The sequence below is a fragment of the Podarcis melisellensis genome, assembly GCF_964234715.1.
Source record: "Podarcis melisellensis genome assembly, chromosome: 4".
In the NCBI taxonomy this organism is placed as follows: domain Eukaryota; kingdom Metazoa; phylum Chordata; class Lepidosauria; order Squamata; family Lacertidae; genus Podarcis; species Podarcis melisellensis.
Genome location: NC_138531.1, coordinates 37877820 through 37900696, shown reverse-complemented (window position 1 = coordinate 37900696; position 22877 = coordinate 37877820). Strand labels below are relative to the sequence as shown.

At 41.1% G+C, this 22877-nt stretch overlaps 1 protein-coding gene across 2 annotated transcripts in view; it reads left to right on the top strand.

Moving 5' to 3' along the window:
* MID1 (midline 1) overlaps positions 1-22877 on the top strand; it is a 261649-nt gene that overhangs the window by 107994 nt on the left and 130778 nt on the right. Inside the window, exon 1 of one of the 2 annotated variants that reach the window (XM_081907605.1) lies at positions 18888-19095. The exons of the other annotated variant lie outside the window; for it this stretch is intronic. The gene's annotated coding sequence lies outside the window, so the exon portion shown is untranslated. Of the gene's footprint in view, positions 1-18887; positions 19096-22877 lie in introns of those variants that run through there. 2 annotated transcript variants of the gene reach the window in all.

Genomic DNA, 22877 nt, shown 5'->3' with positions numbered 1-22877 from the left:
TGAGACCGAAATGTGGCTTTTGTTTTTGTGTCCTACCACTTCCCTGGGAAAATCCGCTGTTTACTACTGAATCAGAACAAACGTCAATCCATGGAAAATCCAAAGAAAAAATTGTCCCTCTTCTGAACTCGTCCTAAAATAGCTCCTGAGAGGGATTTTGCATGCTTTCCTGGGAGCTGTGTTTGGGGCTGTCCATTCCTACCTCCTTTCCTTCTTTACCCAGCAGGATAATATTTCCAGTTGTCTCTCCTGCTTTGAGCAGTGCAGTTCCAGTTTTCTTGGCATGCTTAATTTGTTTGTTTTACTTTTGCCTGTTTAGCATTCATATAAAAATTACAATCAGATAATATACTATCCGTGCAAAACATGTGCATTGGAAGGGTCTCAGCTCCTTTTGTATGTGTTAGATTATTGTCTGATTCTCTTGTTTTCTTATTCTCTGGCTTTCTTATTCTCTGACTTTGGCATGTGTGGATGCAACTGAAGGTGGACAGAACACAAAAAGTGGACTGTTGGTTATAATGAATGGGAAAACATGGGGGTTCAGGGGTCTTTTCTTAAGTAAACTCCAAGGCAAAAATCACAAGAGGGAACACCCAGACCCAAAGCAAGTTGGAAATGGGGCAAAGAGGTACAGACTTAAGGGAAAGTTTGGCTGGGCCACTACTCAGAAGAATGAGAATTTATGGGTTGTGGCCAGGTGAGAAGACTTCAGATTATGTTTCCTAACCATCAAAGACTGATGTTACCAGGCCAAATGGATTTTTATCTCCTGTTTTTATTTATTTTATTTATTAGTATTTATATACCACCTTTTCTCCAAGGAGCTCAAGGTGATGTACACACCTTCCCACATTCTGCTCCTGTGAGGTAGGTTAGACTGAGAGCCAGTAACTGACTCAAAGGCACTGATTGGGTTTCATGACGGAAACGCAGCCAGGGGATTTGAGCCCTGGTCCAGCCCTCTAACCAGGACACTACACTTGAACTCTTTATACTGTATCTGTGAGTGGGGTTGTCGTAATGTTTTTATCTCCACCATAGTGACATTGAGAGCGGTTTTCTAGCTAGCTTGTTTCCTCCTGGCCACACCGTGTGTAGAAAGTAAATTCTGAACCAGATGACCCTGCAGTTGCTTCCATTATTAAGAGTTGATTTACTCGTAACAGTAAATCTTAAGTTCTTTGCATAGGAAGCTGCCTTATACAGTGGTACCTTGGGTTACATACGCTTCAGGTTACAGACTCCACTAACCCAGAAATAGTACCTCGGGTTAAGAACTTTGCTTCAGGATGAGAACAGAAATCGCATGGCGGCGCGGTGGCAGAGGGAGGCCCCATTAGCTAAAGTGGTACCTCAGGTTAAGAACAGTTTCAGGTTAAGAATGGACCTCCAGAACGAATTAAGTTCTTAACCCAAGGTACCACTGTACCAGGTTAGACCACCAGTGCATCTAGCTCAGTGTCCCCTACACTGAACAGCACTGGCTTCGCAGTATTTCAGACAGCGTCTCTCTACCTGGAGATGCAGGCGATTGAACATGGGACCTTTTGCATGCAAAATGGATGCTCTATCACTGAGCCGTGGCTGCCCACCCACAGAGCTACCTGGAAGCTTTTAGAAGTCTGTGGATTTTACCTTTTCTGTAAGTCTACCCTGAATAGCTATTTGGAGGTTTTATGAGTGGAGCTTGTAACAATTACGCAAGTTTACTAGTCAATTATTTCACAAGTAAAGGATAGTCTGGAGTTGTGATAGCAGCCATATAATGTTAAGGTTAAAAATTATGAGCAGCCCTTTTAATAAAAGGAGGCATTTTGCAAGTCTAGACTCAGCGTTACCCTAAACAGTGATAAAGAGACACTTTTAATATGCATTTCCAGCAAGGACCTCTGCTGACTTCAGTGGGAAATAGCATGTGACTGGCGTGTCAACTAAAATACATTTCTCTGTCAGGTATATTCTGTAACGAGCATACACAACTTCTGTAGGACCAAAGGCTTCCTCAGTCACTTCTGAGTTCGTGACAAAAAGAGACATGCAATCAGAGCTGTTCTCCAAATTGAAAAGACTGGTACATCTTTAATCACGCAAATTACTTCTGTACACACAAGAAAGAACTTGGTGGTGAGGGTCAGATCATTTCCACTGAAACCACACCAATATGGATGAAGACAGAGCCAGGTTTACCCTAACTCTGTGGCATTATCTCCCACAATTCCCCCCTTTTACCTGTTGGCCCTGATTCACATACTCAAATTATAGCACTGGACCAACCATTTCCCTCCCTCTCATTACTACAGTGAAGAGGATAACACTGACAGCTCTTAAGTTTAATGGAGCTGGACTGTGACATGAGTATTTCGAGGAGACAGAAATTAATTGCTGCTAGCAGTAAAATATGCAGGCTCAGTTCACGCTATGGTTTCTTTTGCAGAGATAAAACAGGCAGACACATTGCTGTTCTGTTATAATTTTTTTTTTTATTCCATGCTCAAAGCTTCTTGTCGGTAATACTGTGCCATTTCTGAAAAATCTGGATATAAATCTGATATTCTTAAAGGGGGGGGCACTGGATTATTGCACACATGATGAAAGTTGCCATGTGTAGCCTATAATTTCAGTTGCCAGTATCAACAAGTTCCTGAGAGAATTGTACGACCAAGCCTTTGAAATATCCTGGTACCTTAATTTTCCAAGAAATCTGAGGCACCTAGTAGATTTTTTTAAAACTCTCTTGGTGACTGTATAAGCATTTAATAGAACCTACTAATGAAAAAATGTGTTCGTGCAGGTGTTGAGTGTACTGCTGTGAAATTATTGCACCCTGGGGGTTGTTTACTGTGCTCACAACATATTCTGTAATAGCTGAAGGCATTTATACTGATGTCAAACACACTGGAAACACCTATTCGTTCCTGTTTTGACTACAATGTTTAACAAATGGCTCGACCTTTTAACTGTAAAAATGAAAACTTGATTAACATAAAGGATATTGTCTGTCCCGTGATTTTCCAAATATAAATCAATGAACAAGTGACTAAACAAAGTACTATTGCTAAAATTATATGTAGCCTAGTCAGGACAGGTATAAACAGATCCGGTCCAAGAGATTTGGTGAAAAAAACTGACTTGCTATAATATCTAATATTAATATAAATGTATATACATCAAGCAGTTTCAACTCAGGAGTGAATAATTGTATTATTATTAATTACATTATTCAAAATCTGGTACAGTTTGGGAGCATTGGAATTATTTTGACTTGAAGATGCAGATGCTGTTTATGATAAAACTAGGGGATGATCTGGCACAATCCATAGAATTTTGAACACTTAAACAGTGTGATTCATTTTATTAATTCCTTAAACGTTCATTCCAGCCTCCTTCCAATGAGTTAAAGGTAATATACACAATACACAATACTTTATTCCCATGACAACCTTTGAGGTAGGCTAGACTGATAGTGATTGGCCCAAGTTCACCCAGCCCAGCAAGCTTCATGGCTTGAATGGGGTTTTGAACCAGAGTCTCTCTGCTCTAAATTCAACACTCTCAACTGGCTACACCAATAAGATTGCAATGAAACTTAGATCTGAAATGTGCATAACTGTGCACAGGGGTCATGCTTTTGAAGGCAGGCTTACGGCCCAGAGCTTCATACTGGTCATTGACCGTAATAAAACAACTTGACTATAGCCCAGAGCATGAAAAGCTTTCCTAAATTCCTATTTGCATGCCCAGCACATTTTAAATTGGCGCAATGCCGTTAGCAGTACATGGTCCTTATTCTCTCCTCCCCCATCCTCAACCATATGTTTCTTAAGAAGTCAACATTGCATTTCTATAGGCGAGTCACTGTGAATGATTCAACATAATGGCTTGGCTCCAAAGAACTACTTTAGGAGTGTCCAAAGCCTTAGTTGTACTCTGTGGAATTCAGTTTTTTCCCTGTTTGAGTGGCTGACAAGCTGAGCAGAAACTTCTTAAGAAACTCCCATCCGTTTCAAAAGAGGTTGGTCCTGCAGCATGGAGAGTCGCTGTTGGGTTAGACAGGCAAAAAAGGAGCCACACCCTTATTCACAGAGAAGGGACTGCAGAGTATAGGGATTGTGTCACTGAAGGGCATTTATTATAAAGAGATGCTTACTTGGGAGATTTCTAGTGAGGGCTATAAAATGAGTGGCAAGGGGCAATATTGAACATATGGATAGGGTGTGGCTAACTGAAAAGTGGGAAATATCTCTTGGCAACAAGTTTTAGTCGAGGAAACAGGTATGCATCAGATTCAGACAAATATCAAGGCAAAGTGGGGTATTTAATGGATGGATTTGGGGAGGGGTGTTTGTCGGAGGCAAAGCATGAGTTGAAGAATGCCCCCTGAGATGCTTTGTGGTGCTTCAGTGATCCAGACAAAAGAAGCAAAAGTAAATTTCCCAAATTTAGCATAATGTTAGGATGGAGTGATGGAAAAAGGGAAAGAAAACACTAGAGTGGGCAGAGGGTGAGTTCCATTAAGCCTTGTAATCAGAGGAAATGATTTTAGTTTGAAAGCGAATCCCTTTTTAATTTTTCCCACCCAAAATTCAGAAAATCCCACTAGCACTAAAACTACTTGACCAATTTGTCTGCAGATTGGCAAGCTTCTTATCAAGGGGCATGTCTCTTGCACCTGCAATTTTCAGACCAATTGCAACTGAAACACTTGAAGAGACCATGGTGCCTATTTTACCCACTCCAAGAAACGCTGAGAGCTGCCCATGTAGGAAAACTCCAGTTATCCTTTTCAAAATTTGACAGCATTTACATCCTCAGAAGCCCTTTGCCTGCAGGGTACATCTACTACTGCATATATGTGTATTTTCCTTTTAGTGTGTGTGTGTGTGTGTGTGTGTGTGTGTGTGTGTGTGTGTGTGTGTAAAGGTAAAGGACCCCTGGACAGTTAAGTCCAGTCAAAGGCGACTATGGGGTTGTGGCGCTCATCTTACATTCAGGCCAAGGGAGCCGGCGTTTGTCCACAGACAGCTTTCTGGGTCATGTGGCCAGCATGACTAAACCGCTTCTGGCGCAACGTAACACTGTGATGGAAACCAGTGTGCACGGAAATGCCATTTACCTTCCTGCCGCAGCGGTACCTGTTTATCTACTCACACTGGTGTGCTTTTGAACTGCTAGCTTGGCAGGAGCTGGGACAGAGCAATGGGAGCTCACCTCGTCACGGGGATTCGAACTGCCAACCTTCTGATCAGCAAACCCAAGAGGCTCAGTGGTTTAGACCACAGCGCCACCCGCATCCCTCCATACATCCCACATCCCATATGAATGTAGTGTGAGGAGGAATGAAGCAGATTCAAGCACACCCTTAGGATATTTTTTGAAAATGCATCTTTAAGCTATTATCATATCATTTGTGAACCATCAATGTGGTATACAATGCAATTAATGAATGGTTGATTGGGCTACAGTATAGGGAATCTCTGCCTTTTATTAACTAATGTCACAGCACAGTGACAATGTTTCTACTCAGGCAGTTGCTTAGTATTGTATTATGGTAATTTTTATTACATGTAATAACCCAAAAAACTCATTTCTTCATTACACACACACACACACACACACACACACACACACACCCCCGCTTGGTGGTAGGTTTCATCACAGAAGATGACAAACTATAACAAGTTTATACAGGCAGCTAAGGTAAAAAATGTATATGCTGTAGTTTTACATCCTGGGGAGCTTTCTAAAGATTTTCAGAAGGAACAAGCTAGAAGCAAGCAAAGGACAAGTTTGTAAGCTCCGAGCGTAGCAGATGTTCGCTTCGCTTTTCCTTGCCACGGAGTTCATGTGGACATTGAGATATCCTTGCAAGCAGGCTTGCCTGCTGATAATGCAGTACGTTTGGCAGCTGTGCCTTCTATGCTTTCATAATATTTTGGCCCAGGGGCATCTTTAATGCTATTTTGCAATTGCTATGCAATCTTTCAAAGGCCAAAATATTAGCCTTGGAGAAACAATTTCTTTTTCCTTAAAATATTGGCAAAGTGTAATTGAAATATGTTTATGAAGGATTGCTGGCAGGCTGAGCATTTGCAGCTTGCCTTGAGGTTTTGATTTGATTACAGAATGTAATTAGCATCTCACCTTTGCCCCAAGCAAAATCAGGTTTTTATCTGCCACGGTGTATGGAAGGCAAAATTGGAGTTATACCAGATACAGGTTTCTCCAAGAAGCTATAATTTATGGGTTTCTTTTCTGATTGGAGTTTCATCAGACGACTCCAGATGGGAGTTGATCAGCCATAGGAGGGAGCTCTTCCTTTTGCATAACCTCTGCATGTTAAAGTTCTCAACCTTCTCTTTATTCCTACTACCAGTTATTCTAGAAGCACTGAAATTATTTTATTTCATTGAACTCTTAGCAATCTCAGCATTTCACTTCTACAAACTTTTGTAGTCAGGAGGAGGAGCATTTGGATTTTCTTCATGTGGCATGTGAAGATGCAACACTTAAGCACTAAAGAGCCAAACTCTTTTTTTAAAACAAAACAAAACAGCCTTGTTGCTGTAACCTTTGTGATTTCGTTGAAGGGAGAGAATGTTTACCTTCCTGATACTTGTTGCTGTTTCCCAGTGACAGCTGGACCTTCCATGCATGAGATGTGACAAAGGATTGCAGCAGCCATCTCAAAGTTGCAGTGCTTGAAGGAAAATCAGTTTTAAAACTGATTTATTCAAACCATATGGAAACTTTTTATGGACATGCTTGACATTTTTTCACAAGTGACACATTGATTTGTTCTGGGAGGGAAATTTATCTGATGGAAACGGATACCGAAAATGTAGTATGGAAACGAGGGGAAATGATTGTGAAGTTAGCATTTCAACAAGGACTAAAAACTAGATGGGGAGGGAAAAAAGGGGAGAGGAAGCGTATTGATGAATATTTTAATTTTCTATTGGCCGCCATATGCCCCATTATGTTTTTTCCCCTCACTGTGATTTTTGGAAGGAGCCACATAAGTGCATGCAATATGAGTCCTTTCATGGGTTTATTAAAGCCAACCACATGCAAATTTATCCCATGATTTATCACAACGTTGCCATTCAACTCAGTTTGTGCATGTGTGTTAAACAGGTGAATTGCTCTTGTAAATTGGCTTAAGGTGCATCAAAATGCAGTATTTCATATGCTTTGACAGGATAGATATGGATTGTGTCTATTGTCATATGTACATCACTTTTCAAAACAGTTGTGGAAGTGCACAGAATGCAGAGTTGAAGAAGTTGTGTCTTTAGCCATCTTGGAGATGCATATGAATATCATTTCATACATTCAGGGTTTCTCACTTTGGAAATAGATTCAATCCTAGCCATCGTCCTTAAAGCTTTTGTTTAAAACATCTGACAGAGGCCATTGTGAATAATTGTTCATAATAATTCTTAAAGTGTGTAGTGCAGAGGAATGGAGGGGTGGGTGGGATCGCTGATGTATTCTGTTCCTTCCCCTACTTCTCCCTGCTTTGCCTATTTTATTGGATAATAGCGAGTTAAAGTAGCAGAGTCATTTTCTTGTCATATAAATTCAACCACCAATATCTGATGAAGACTCTGAAGGGATTGGTATAAACTTGTGTGCCTTCATACCATACTGACATTAATTCAGAACCTAGGCCTAAAAATCTTTGTTTCCATAAAGAGTAATTATAATGCAATGAATTTAACGGAAAACAAGGCAGCCCAATAGTAATAAAAACTATATCCAATGGTACCTGCAGAAGGCACCCCAAAATCCAGTGGTTTTAATGTGTGCTAATTCTCAGCTCTCATGAAAGGGAAGAAATAAAACATGCACAACCACAAATGAGACCATAACGAGTATACTTCCCCAAACACAAATCACATACCCTATAAACAGAAACCAGGGTGTGATCCAGTCTGTCCTGCATACTAAAATATGTGTGTACATCCATTGCACAAGTGCAGATCTCCACACAGAGGAGGGAGTTTAGAAGCTGCGGGATCCAGTGAATGGGAGTGGGTCAAGTGAAGAAGTGATAGGGATCTGAATCACCCCCCAGAGTACTCAGACATAATCCGGGATGAGGAGGATGCCATCAATGTGCATTGTGTTTTACAGAATAATAGGAAGAGGGGCACACTTTCCGAGGAAGCTCACCATCTAAAATTTGAAAGTTGCACAAAAAAGTGGGATTATGGAAGTGAGGGTAAAAAGGAAGAATATGTCCTATTTTCAATTATACACATTTAAATTCTATATGTATGATTTTGCTGAGATTCCTGCATCGCAGGGGGTTGGATTAGAATCATGGGTAGGCAAACTAAGGCCCAAGGGTCGGATCCGGCCCAATCGCCTTCTAAATCCAGCCCGCGGACGGTCTGGGAATCAGTGTGTTTTTACATGAGTAGTATGTGTCCTTTTATTTAAAATGCATCTCTGGGTTATTTGTGGGGCATAGGAATTCGTTCATTGTTTTTTCTCAAAATATAGTCCGGCTCCCCACAAGGTCTGAGGGACAGTGGACCAGCCCCCTGCTGAAAAAGTTTTCTGACCCCTGGACTAGATAAATCTTGGGGTTACTTTCAACTCTACAATTCTATGATTTTCAGTGATAGACGAAGACTAAGGAGTAAAATCAAAGACATCACAGAAAAGCTGACTTTTCAGGAAGGATTTGAAGAAGTAGAGTCATGGATATGTCCAGAGGAGGCAATGGCAGGCATGTTAGCTAATTAGTGGGTTAAGAGAAATGGAATTCCTAATTGGGACATAATCTACAATGGAACGGGTAACCCTTGGCCCTTGTGATATACTTAGACGACAATTCCCATCGTTTCTGACCATTCGCCATGCTGGCTGGGAGTTGTGTTCCTCAAGGGACTACAAGACTCACAACTGATTTCCAGAACTTTATTCTAATGCCAGAGCTCAGCCCCGCTAATGTTAAGTAGATGATGAAATGCGCTTGCTGCCTTAGGTTGCATGCACACCATACATTTAAAGCACATTCGCGCGCCCCCTCCCCAAATCCCAGCAACCTTAACAAAGTAAAGGTCTCAGGTTATTGGGAGGAGGGGTGTTTTAATTGTATGGATTGTACCCAGACCAGGCCTTATCAGATAAACAAGAGCAGTTTCCCAGCTCCTCTTTCCATCTTTTCAAGAAAACGCTGATTTACAGGATGTGCTGGAATCCTTAAAAGGTAAAGGTAAAAGTACCCTGACCGTTAGGTCCAGTCGCGGACGACTCTGGGGTTGCGGTGCTCATCTCACTTTACTGGCAGAGGGAGCCAGCATTTGTCCGCAGACAGTTTTTCCAGGTCATGTGGCCAGCATGACTAAGACGCTTCTGGCGAAACCAGAGCAGCTCACGGAAACGCGTTTACCTTCCCGCTGGAGTGGTACTTGTTTATCTACTTGCACTTTGACATGCTTTCAAACTGCTAGGTGTGCTAACCCACTATAAAATGTGTGCTCTAACTAGGCTGATGTCACCAAGTTGGAGGAGAATTTGCTTCAGTGTTTGCTCTGAGTTGGAGCTCCTTAAGTAGGCTGTTACTTGGTTTAAAAGCCATCCTGGGGTCTTGGAATCCAAATCTCCCCTCTTATGCATTTGCTGATTCTTATTTTTCTCTACACTTGCAGGCAACAATTAGGAAAGAAAGTGTTTTGCATCACACACAGAATTGCCTTTCTTTTATGACTAAGTAACCCCTTGAATTTTTGGCAATGAAGGATTACAGTGAGGCTCAAGACCCTGTGCCTTTCCCTTTTATATATATAAATAAAATACTGTTTATAAATTTCAGTGTGTCTGTTTGCCAATTATTTGTATTACAAATTTTGAATACAATAAACTCTCATTTGCCCTTGGGCTCTTATATTATCAAAGTACTTTGGATGATGATCTTTCAGTTGAGATTTATATTGCTTATGGAAAATTGGATTTATTATTGCTAATAAAGGTTTATTAGCATAACCTACTAAGAGCAGTATCATTTCCTATCTGAATAATGACTCCAATGTTATTTTATCATTTCCATAGCACTTTAATGTGCAATGTGCTTTGCATTCATCATTGTCCTTGGAAATGAACCAAGAAAGCACATGCATGCATGCAAGCAGATTGCAAATGATGAGCTCAGTCTTAAAGTTGGAAGTAAACTCCACTGCTCAGTGGAACATGTTTCTATGTAAGCTTCCTGTTTATTATACACCCCCTCCACATTCTTATATATATTTAGGGATGCGGGTGGTGCTGTGATCTAAACCAATCGGCACCAGGTTACACCACTGCTGTAAGTACGCGGGTGGCGCTGTGGCCTAAACCACTGAGCCTCTTGGGCTTGCCAATCAGAAGGTCGGTGGTACGAATCCCCGCAATGGGGTGAGCTCCCATTGCTCTGTCCCAGCTCCTGCCAACCTAGCAATTTGAAAGTATGCCAATGCAAGTAGATAAATAGGTACTGCTGCGGCGGGAAGGTAAACAGTGTTTCCATGCACTCTGGTTTCCGTCACGGTGTTCCGTTGCGCCAGAAGCGGTTTAGTCATGCTGGCCATATGACCGGCCTGAAAGTGAGATGAGGGCTGCACCCCATAGTCAAGTTTGACTGGACTTAACCGTCCAGGGGTCCTTTACCTTTACCTTTATATATATTTATCCTATTTGCCTTAATCTTGCTATCTGCGCATGAGGGTTCATCAGATTTCATGTGTCCATTTTATTTACCTAAGAACCATTGGAAATATGCAAAGAACAAGCTTTTTTAAAAAAACAAACAAGCAAGCAAACCCTTCCAAGTGTGAATTTCTTCTGTTTACTGAAAGAGAGTTGGTTGTGTGTACATTTGTGTTTTTTATTTATTTATAGCTTGCTGAGTTATTTGGAATTATTTGTGCTTTTCTGGACTCAAGTATGATTTTAAACCAGAAAGAGAAGAAGGAAATAGTATTCCTGGCACACTATCTGCCGCCTTGTTTGTTTTCCCAGTCTCATTCCCTTGCATCCTCTCCCCCAACTGCCTGGGACTTCTCTCTTTCGAGCATCCACATATTGAATATGTGCAAATAAAATACATTATGTATTAGTTTACTCATTTAAATGTTTGCCTCAGTCTTTTCTCAGGCTCTGAACAGCTCGTGTTGTTGTTCAGAAAATAAATATAGAATAAGGTCAGCAAGCCAGAAATATAGAGATATGAATTCTGGTCCAAGATATGAAGATGCGGGGGAGGGTGGACAAACATTGAATGTGCTTTCCTGTGCATGCTTAATATTTATCTTTGCACAGAAAGGCTGTCCCTTCTTGGCCCATGAAGACTGAGAGGGGGGAAAGCAGCCACGAGAGTGTTCAGGGCATTATAATTCAAATGTGGCATCTTAAATAGTGTTGGGAGAGCGACAGGAAACCAGTGCTGACTCTAGAGCTTCATAGCAATGAGCTTTTCAGCATCCTCATCGCTGTATTTTATTTTTAAAGATACTGTGCTAATTAAAATCACAAGTTGCCGGCTAGAGGCTTCCATAGTCTAAAAGCTTTTGGAAGTCCTTATATAAATCAGCAGTGTATCAAGGAAATGAACAAAGTACTTTTCAGATTGGTATCTTTTAAAGACTGATGTCTCCTTTTGTGATGCAATGGGGAAAGGGAGCATTTTCTATGGGTGATGGATGTCATCTAGAATAAGATCAGTACTTTTTTTTTTTTAGAAAAAAAGGTGCTGGTACTCACCATGAAGTTGTTACACTAAGTGCCACACTTTTAACATTTTTAAAAAAGGTGCCAGTACTGCGTACCCTTGAGTATCCCCAGAAAAAAGCACTTTGCATTACCCATGTAGCAGAAGTTTCCCCCAGTTCTAGTCAACACACAGAGGCAGTTTAAGGTCCAAGATAGTTTATTGTTGCAGAATATTAGGCTTCAGTAATACAGCTCCATAGGTTGATTTATACATACAGTTTGTAGGCTTTGCAGATACAGATATATGCAAGTACAAAATATTTGTGTTGCTCCAGCAGTTCAAGACGTAACACAGACTCCAATTGACAGATTCATTGACTGATTAATGAGCTGATATGCCTTAATTATTTCTATAGACGGCACTGGGCCGTTGCCGTAGCACCTGGCTTGGCTGAGCTTGCACCTGGTGGCTTATCTCACACAGGGGGTGATTTGCGATCATGAAGAAAATTTACCCCTTCCTCCATGTCCAGTTCCTCGAACAGTAAATTGCACTGGAGTGCTAGAGAATCGTAGGAAAGTTGTGCAAGACAAGGGATTGGAGAGCCAAAAGAGGAGGCTCTTCCACACAGAGGTTTCAGGGGTTGGATGTTTGAGAGCAGGAATTAATGGATGTTGGCAACAGCCTCTCTGGAGATCAGTTGTCCTGGCAAATCAGTGTGGTATGGGATGCAACTAGAGCATTGTTATATACAAGTGAGTCGCTCCATGATTTTGCCCAAGAAACTGTTAGGATATTTCCGTTCCACCTTAAAAGGGAGCAGGCTTTGTGAGTCAGAGTCTGTGTATTTCCTGTTCACAGGATGTTTATGTTTGCTATTGCTTTCGTTTTCTCTCTCTGCGCCAGAACACGCTAGCAGGCAGTCATGATTTGCGGCTACATGGAAAGCAAAGAGTTTTTTCAGTGGTGTAGTTAGGTCATTTTAGATTCTGAACTTCATGGTTTTATTGAGGCAGGGGGGGGGTATGATTTATTTGTTAGTCCCAAGAAAACTTTCAAACAAAATTACAATACTGGCTTTATTTTTATTTTTTTATCTTTAATTTTTGGGGGAAATCTTTATTAAACTTTCAACATTAACTTACACAATAATACAATATATACAAACTATATACACATACTTTACAGAAATAGAAAAGGAAAAGGAAAGAAAAAAGGAAAGGATGAAATATAGGGTAAATAAGATGAACTTCCGATTGTTCTCATTGTACTATACTGTACGGTATTGTATTGTATTGTATTGTATTGCGAGTACAATACTGGCTTTAGAAGGCAGAAGTAATCCATATACTAACAAAATAATACCCTCAAAAATTGCATTGATGACAGCAGAACATCAGATTCTACCAAATGCCTGGGAGAACAGATGGTAATGTGTGTTACTTCACTTATTTCAAAATATGGAAAGTCAGCCCATTTTGCATTTGACAGGAACCCTCCTGCTTCTTCTGCTGAGTGGGGACCCAGACATCTCTCCCAAAGGTCTGCACTGATGGCGTCAGTGGAGCTCTTAGAGTTATTTTGGAATTCAGAGGTATATCAGAAAGCAATTCTGTCTCTCTAGCAGCAAATACCATTCCATTTAATTGAATTGCAGAGTTAGTTCTTTTCATTGTGTGTTTGCAATCTCACCTGTTGATCTGGAGGTTACAAATGGATGCTGTAGTTTCACTTACTCTGGTAACAATGTTGTTGCTTGACCCAGACCTCCCTGGGAGAGATTGCAGCAGGGCATTATTTAACCAGTTAGTGGGCTAAAGAATTGAGCACAGAGTTAACCCCAGCATGAGACATGCCACCAAAAACCAGAGCATCTCACCAGCTGTTGCTGCTCCAGCTTCTGTCTCTGATAGCCATCTGGCTGGACACTCCAGGCCAGACCAGCGTCCTACCATATTGCTGGAGCCTCTTCAGAGTTGTAGGTTCAGCTGTGTGAGAGATTCACTTGTCCTGCAGAAGCACGGTAATACATAAGAGGATCCCTCTCTTTTTTCATTGAGACGGGGAAACACTAAGTAAGATTTTAAAATCAGCAAAGCTTTGTTTGTCGTAAAAGTGTGTTTCTCCTATATAGCCTTTGGCAGATAATATTTGATATTATTCTGTTTAATTTACGCATTTCCCCCTCCTGGAATGCACAATATTTAACTTAAACAATCAAGAAGAGTTCTGTGAATTGCTAGCATTATGCTGGTTGTTGCTTCCACCTAGGCTCTGTAATTACAGAAAATTTATTTCAAGCAGCAGAACAACAAAACAAGCCAGTATTCTGGGCTAAACAAATCAGTTCCACTGGCAGCCCTCAAAGAGTTTGGTATTCTTTAATGTTGAGTTTTTTTGGAATCCTTTCCAGTGCAAAGGACTTACTCTGCTCTACTTACCAAAGGAGGGCATTTGGCAAACACTTACAACTGCTATTAAAAATTTAGGGTTTATTACCAGGGTGTTTTAGCTTTGTTCTTTCTTGTGAATCCAAGAAACGCAGAAAGGAGTCAGTGCTATGCAAATCAGGTGTTAAAGACATACAGGGTATGGATCAAAGGAGGCTTAATTGGAAGCAAGCGAATAAGAAAAAAATATATCTGTAGTCACCTTATGTGTGCCAGCTTCCCTGCCCCCCCAACAAATCTGTCACTCTTCCCCCCTGCCAGTTTACTGACATGAACCAGTACATATTACAGCATGCTTCATACTTCCAAAGCCTGACTCTTAGAGTTAACCGGCTGACTCTCTCTAGAAAGGAGAATTTAATTTCCCTTTGGGGAAATACAGGACAAACATGTTGATAACCAACTGATTTTGATTGTTGACTTGCTGGGATCCTCTCTTTCTTTGTTTATCCATGAACAAAGACTGATTCCATATATCAAAACAAAAAAAATTCCTTCCAGTAGCACCTTAAAGACCAACGAAGTCAGTTCTTGGTATGAGCTTTCGTGTGCATGCACACTTCTTCAGATATTCTTCTTCAGTGTATCTGAAGAAGTGTACATGCACACGAAAGCTCATACCAAGAACTGACTTCGTTGGTCTTTAAGGTGCTACTGGAAGGAATTTTTTTTGTTTTGACTATGGCAGACCAATACGGCTACCTATCTGTAACTGATTCCATATGTATTTGCTACCCATCAGTGCAATATAATGTTGCCAAGATAATTTAAAATTGTACATGTTGGTACCCCAGTCCATAAGGCAAGCATAGCACATAGTGACTGGCTCCTCTTTGTTAAAGCCATTGTCTGAATGAAGCAGGTTCATTCCTCTATGGCAAATGCCAGATTCAGTTCCTTTCTATCAGCTTCTGTCAGCTGTTAAGTAGCTGGCTTGTCTACCATAAGCTCATGCCTATTGCCACATCCCCCAAGTTTCTACCACCTTTGTCTTATTTAGATTCCAGTTTGTGTGCAGTTTATACAGATTTCAGTTTTGCTCCTGGTTTATATGGCCCCGGAAAATAACAATTATTGTTGCTGATGCTGTTATTATTCAATTATAAAAGTTTTTACCTATGAGCGAAATTCAAGCCTCACCTTGAATTTAATTGCTTGAACCAGTGTGTTGTACCCAGAACGGAATCTCAAGTAACACAGCCCCAGGGATATTTGCATACAAAGTGCATGGCAATGCATAGTTTTTTCTAGCAGTAAAGTGTACTCCGTTTGCCCCTGGATCTTTTTGGCTCTTTGTGTCACTTATTCCCACTGGGCCAAAAACTGCAACACTCTCTGACCATTTGCAGTGGTGGCAATGCAGATATCAGGCTAGCAGTTAATTCTATGTGCAGCATGGGGATGTTAGGGGAGGAGTAATAGGAAGGACATTCTGTGTTCCTTCTGGGGTAGTTTGTCCACCTTTGGTCCCCACCCTGCCAGCTAAACCAGGTGAGGGTAGCTGATGGGTCTCAAACCCTCAATGAGTTAGGACTTCCCCTGCATGCGAAGGCAAGTTCTGGCAGATTGAGTGGATGAGACCAACAGTGGCTTCAGTGGTCCATAAGGCAGTTTCTGCATGCGTTGTAGAGGGAAATGAGGGGCAGACAGGGCTTGTCAGCCTGGAAAGGTAGCCCATCTACAAGAAGGAAAACTCTGATCCTAAACTTCTGCTGCCTTGTGGAGTATCTTTGGGAAAAGGTTAAGGAACGCTACATAAATTTGGCGTTGGAGACCCTAAGATGGTTGGGTGGTGCCTTGTACGCCGCCTTCCAGCAACTCCTGCAGCCAAGCTGGTGCCAAACAAGTTCTTTCTGTTTGAAAGGCCCCATGTCTTGCAGGGTGTACTCCAGTGCCAGAGCTCCAAGGTAAGTAGTTACCTATTGCCAATATGCCACAGTGCCTGCAGAAGTGCCATCTTGACTGCTTATAAGACAAGTAGTTTGCAGCAAAGAGGGCAACCTAATCACAAATTCTACCTGATAATTGTGTTCTCGCCAGTAGCATGGTTGGGGCTTTCACTCTGCTAGGTAGAAAGAGTGAAAATATAAAAGGTGAGTAAGGCAATCTTATAGATGTCCATTTTTTCAATGGCATGATTGTGTTCTCTACTGAACAGCATGCAAATGTGCGGTGATGCATGGGATGTTTACTGGGCAGAAAGGGAAAACTTAATGTGTCCTATCCTGAGAACTTTTCCGCTATCTTAGAGCTAGTTGTTATTTTCATATATGAATCACTTCCCATTGAGGCATCCCAGTTGCAAATATAAACACTATTTGAAAAACAATTGCAAACGTAAGAACAGTTTAAACTAACAACAGCACATAATTCAAAGCAATTCAAATCCTAGTCCGGTAGCAATTTGGATAATTTTTTTAGAAGGCTTGCTGAAACCATATCAGTGAAACCATAGCAGAATCCAAAGAGCCACAAGTTCAATCAAGTTTTAGGTTTTTCCCTTATTCACTCAAGCTACTTAGGAAACAGGACTTTCAGAAGCCATTGCAATATGTATTTATTTCACATTATAGACCTCTTGATCATAATAAAACCTAACATTCTAATATGATATAGGAATCAGTTGTTCAAAAGAGGGGAAAGCCAAATATTTCACTAGACTAATTCTAGTTCCTTATGTGAGACTAAGCAGTTCTTTGCATCTCAGCTGACAACTGACATGCAATGTTGCAGAACGGATTCCCCCCATTTGACTTACATGGATAGTGCTGTATAGTGTGGGTTATTTTTTTAGGGGGCTGTCATTTCGATAAGAAGCTCTAAGTATGCCACCCTACCTGAGTTCACACCCCTTTCTCCTCATCATGGTTGATGCCTATTCTCTTCTCTTTCCCTCTTGGTCCAATCTGCACTTCTTCTCAAAGGGGCATGACAAGATATGCGGGGATCATTGTGCTATTCCCTTTTTTGTTGTCCCCTCTCTTACTCTTTGCTTTCTCAGAGCAGAGCAGCCACATCAATGAGGAGGAGGAGGGAGAGGGAGGAAAGCATTGTCCTCAACAAATACCTGTCAATGATGTTCCTTCTCTTGTAAGCTATGTCCAGTAAAAGTCCATCTATGTGCTACCATAGATCTACCTATGTCTGGGGTATTATCCTACGGAGTATTTAATGGCACAAGCTCACTTTCTTTAATAAGAGCATATTGGTGTTAGTGGTTACTGTCTGCTTTCCATTAAAAAATATATTCCATGCCTGTTTTAGTACAAAGTTGATGCTTGAAGCATTATAGTACAGGTGACCTATAGCTCATTTGAGATTATTAAACAGCCTTGTAATGAACCTATTCATTTGTATGTGAGCATTTCCATGTTTACAGCTTTTTGTAAAATTAATGTTGAAACTTTTACAAACTGTGTTATAAGGACAAATTCAGAAAAAGCCACATGCTTCTTCCTGGTACCCATAAAACAAAATGTGCCTTGCAGAAGCTTCTTGTTTTTCTCAGCTGAACTAAGCTTTGTTTGGAGGTTGATGACATCACCTCATCTCCTAGTAACATCTCTTTAGCTATCGCCTCCCACACTGGTTTGAGAGAGAGAGAGAGAGAGAGAGAGAGAAAGGAAGGAAGGAAGAAAGGAAGGAAGACTGCATTCCTATCACTCTTGCCCTCTAGCTTTTCAGCATCCATCTGCTTGCTCCATTTTCATGCTTAAAACAGCTTTATGGAACGTTTTGTTTTCGTTTTGGCTTGGGATGAACAATAATGTTGGCACATAGTTATGAAGTCACAACCTATATTATGAAGGGAGGGAACCTCATCCATCAAAAATCACGCTTTGGTACAGGGTCACAGGCGAACAAAGTGGCTTGTGTCAGGTTGAAACAGCACTCGTAAAAGTTAGTGTGTTTGAAGCTGGTGGTTTGAAGTCTATTTATTTTGCTTGAAAAGCTCAAATGGCCTGCTGCTGAGTGCAGGACCAAGAAGGGGGGGGGAGGGGTCTTCATAAATTATTACTTGAAGGCTAACCACCGTCCTTTATGAGGTGGAATGGTGCCATCTGCTTTTTCAGATCTTTGATTTGTCTTTCTTCCCATTATGGAAAGGAAATGCTCCTGTGTAAATAAACTTGTGTACATTCTTGGATAAATTTATCTTTTCCCCGTCAGCTCATTTGGCCTGTACAATTTACCAAAATCTGAAGATATTGTGTCCACTGAATTTTGAAATAAAATGCTTCACTTTACCTCAGACCCTTACTGGAAAAAATATATACATCTTGCCCATATATTACTTTTGAAGTACAAACGTATACTTTTACAAAACTTTCAGCCCCTGTTGTGGTGATGACAAGGGAGGCACAGACAGAATTGCAGCCAGCTCATTTAGGCTCATTATCAACTTTAGAAAGCTGCTAATCGGGAATTAATGTCTAATTTTTTGTGTGTGGAATAATGAAGCCCATTAGCAGAAGTTCAAGAAGTTTCACGGGGCGTGTCTTTGAAACAGTAGCTGAGAGGTTGATGAATTGGGTTTCTATGCCTTGTCATGAAGCATTATTGGTATGGAATGTGGATCTGGGTGCCCAAATGTGTGTAGGCGACTTTGTTTGCATCCCCGCTCTGAGGATTAGCATACTGCGATGCTTGAATGCCAGCAGAATCTCTCCCTTCCCCCTTTCACTCTCAACACTCTCTCCCCCCCCCCCCCAACCCCACCTCATTCTGCTGAAGTCGTTTGGTTTGTGCTGCTTTTTCCTGTGAGAGGATTAGGGAATAGGAGAATGGCTTTGTGAGGAGAGAGAGAGAGAGAGAGGAGAGCTGAGAAGAAACTAAACTAGAAGACTAGCCTTTCAGAGTTCTTTCCATTGAGGCGAATTGCATGTGATACAGCAGCTGGGGGCTGTTGGTTTTCTTTTCAGCTCCCTACTGTAAGAGAAGCTGGTAAGATTATTTTTCCCCTTGTTCTCCTGTTCTGTGATGCTCTTGTAATTGCCTTATTGAAGGGACTCCTTCAGGAGGAAGGGAAGTTGGTTAATGATACTGAGGACACGCTGCATTGTCTTTCCTCCCCCCCCCCCCCCAGTAAAGCTACCTAATATTTGAAGAGGGACTATTTACAGTACAGAGGGGGCAGTTTTTGGTAGGAAAAGTTGTTTTTCTCCTTTTTGCTAAAGTACTCTTAATATAAAACGGGGGGGGAGCAGGGAGGGAGGGAGAATATTTGTCAAGTCGTACCAAACTGTTCGGATATATTTAAAGTTTTCAGAAGTATTTTGGGTGAGGGGGAGCCATTTCATCCGTTTGCAGCATTCTTGATGTTATCAGCTTTGTCACTTTCCTGGACTAATTCCAGATCTCCTGGGGTGTGTGTGAGAAACATATATTAGAACCCTATTTTTCACAGGCTCCACAAAGACAACAGGGACTGCTTGTCTTAGCAACAAAAGCAAAGCAAGCAACTCCTTCTGGAAGGTGAAAAGGAAGGAATACCTTCTGAAGAGGTAGGGAGAAGTGAAATTAATCTAAGAACAAGGAATGAATGCAGTAATGTTTGGCTACATTTGAATGAAGCAGCATGGCTCAGTATATATCTCAAATGCTATTTGAGTTAACTATGATTTTTCTAGTTTTTTTTTACGGAATATATGCCACAGTGGCAATTTGTATTTTGTTTGAGTCTCTTGCTTCATTTCATATATGTGTGGGAACTGTTATGTTTTAAATTCCTTGACAGAGCAGAGACATATAAACTTGGCTTGAGGGCAATTTCAAGGAAAAGTTGAAAAAGTCTTGTGCCTGTTATGGATAGCATAGACGTAATTACAAACAAAACCTTTCTTTTTGGTCAAGTAAGAAACCACAAATCAAGAAAGTAAGGAATGATTGACAATAATTAAAGTGATGATTGACATGTTTTTTCTAGCATCCTTCCTTCCTTCCTTCCTTCCTTCCTTCCTTCCTTCCTTCCTTCCTTCCTAGTGATTAAATTCTTACTCTTTTATTCAGCATTCCTATCTGAAGTAACACTTTATATTTATTACTGTGGATAAAGACATGTTCTTTCTCTTCTTCTGCATCCCACCTTCCCAAAACACTTCAAAGAAGCGACTGTGTTATATTATTTACATTATTATCTTCAGCTTTTCCTTAGATCTCATTCAAGCCATCAACTGTTAGGGCAAAAGTCTGCAGGCCATAGTCATGCATAAGTGGTATAGGAAGCAGGTCATTACTGTGGGTGCTTTGTAGCTTGGAAAGAGGGTGCTAATTTTAGGAAATGGGGTTGTCATGGAGCCCTAAAGAGTGGTGGCGGGTGGGGTGGAGTGTATCTGCATGAACATTAGTGTTGCTGAGTCATGTGATTTCATTATCTCAAAGACAAGACCCACTGTAAAGGATTTTTACATTTAGCCCTTCCTCCACCTCCTCCCTCCATTCTTTCCTCTCACACAGACACTGGTTGCTAGGGTAATAGGGTTTTTTAAAAATTCTGTCACATAATACCACAGTGGTGTTAGTGGTTGCTTATTGAGTTGCTTCATGCAAAGCCTGAGTAGTCTCAACAGGGGGATCATTGTGCTCAATGTTCATTTAGCTGTGTCACTAGTTCAAATTAGTTTTCTGAAATATAAATATCACTAGTATAAACCCAGTTTTGCCAACTCTAACCAGCAGCTTCTTTTTTTAGAAACACACCCACCAAATGGCCATTTCTGGTTTTATATAGATTACTGCCTACTTTAACTGTGTGTATTCTGTGTTTCAATTCCACACTTTTCAAAGTAAGAATTTATTCATTAACATGTATATGCAGAATGACACCTACACAACTACACACCTGTTGAGAGCAGCTATGGAAATTGGCTGCTTTTTCCATTTTACTTAGTTCATAAATGCCAGGCTGCACATCCTGGTTTACTAAAGTGCTCTGCTGTGCCCCAATTGGTTGTCAGCTGATGGTATTAATTTATTTTCATTGAGGCATACAACTCTCAAATCTGATTTGTGAAGGAAAATGGCAGTTCTTTGAATCCAAATTAGCAACAATCTCTACTGTGGTGTTGGTTTATCCTAACAATTTAAGGAAAATAAAAAGCACATGCTTTGCAATCAATGGGGAATTTGCCATCACCCTTGGAGGGATTTAACAGTCTATAAAAAGATTTGAATACAGCAGTGTTTGCTCTGTAGTCCTCTTCAGATAAATAACTAGGGAACACTATACAGAACCTATATACATATGGCAACATCCTTACACAACAAAACTTCTGGTTTCTCTTCTCTGTCCTCCAGCCTTCCATGCCCCTCCCCCCATATCTGCTCTGTGGGGGTCTCTAGATTTTATGGGAATGGAGGAGAGGTGGAGATGCCACATAGCACAAACAGACACCTGCTCATGCGGTACTGGATCTCATCCTTATGTTCTCCATTTTTTGCTATGTGGAGTTCTTCAGCTGAATGCATCAAAGTTGATGGCTGAACCTTCTAGAGCAGCTGGGGGTGGTGCTAGGGGCTACAAGGAAGATGAGAGAAAGGGAAGAGCCTTTGATGTTGTCCAATAATAATTAGCCAATTGGAGCATCACTGTCAGGAACCAGTCAGGGGCAGGTTAGCAGTAAAACTTAAGTGAGGTTAACTCTTTATTAAGAGGAACCAAAACAGTGCAGACCTAGTGATCCCACCAACTCTTCTCAGTAGGTCTTGCCCCAATGAGACAGTTGCAAGGACTGAAGGTCCCCACCTTCCCACCTCTCCTGGTTCCTTCGCCAGCTGCCTAAGGCTCCTTCGCCTGGCCTCTTTGTTCCGCCCTCTTCATTTCTCTGCATGTTCTGGAAGACCAGGGGGAGAGGAGCTTGTCACAAGAGGAGGGAGAGCTTCCCTGGCTTCTTCAGCAACCTACCTCCACTCTGCCTCTTGACCACCCTCTGCTGATGCTTCTGATTTTGGACTGCTGTCTGCCACAGTCTCTTCCTGCTCACTTTACCCTGTTACCTCTTCCATTTCTGACACCTCCCTCTTCCAGTCTGCTCCTTCTCCCTTTGACCACTCATCATCATCCCACCACCAATCCCCCTGCTTCTGAGCCTTCTTCCTTTGGGGTTCTCCAGCTGGTGCCTCCCATCATTCCTCTGCATTCAGCCAGTCTATGGCAATCTCATAATGTCAATACTCGGAGAAGGTTGGTTGAGGATACCAGAAACTGGGAACTTTGCAGATCAGACTTTCAGATAACTGGAAGCTCTGCCAGAAGTTCTCTTTAATTCTGCACTTTTCAAATGCTGCTGCTTTTTATTATGTTTTTAAAATACTGCATATTATTATAACCAGAAAAATATGATCTATTCAACATTTTTATTCAAAATGAAAGTTGAATGAAGTTGGGTTTACCTTTTCAGATGAATGGTGGGAAGTGAATGAGTAAGTAGTTTGCTTACAAATGTTTTGTCTTCTGAGTGATGTAAAATGGGAAAACTTGAACAGCAATGCATCTCATCAGACATAACCCAGTAGTGTAGGTGGGAAACACTAAGATTGAGTTCAGTTTAAAATCGGATGAGTTCAACTCATATATGCATATAAGCACTATTTTTGTGTATGTAGCCTGAATCGCAACTCTGACAGATCTTAAACAAGCACTAACAAGAACCACAAAAAATATTTATTATAGGGATTGATATAAAGTATGTACAAAATCAGGTGAATATAAAGATAGGGGGTAGCAC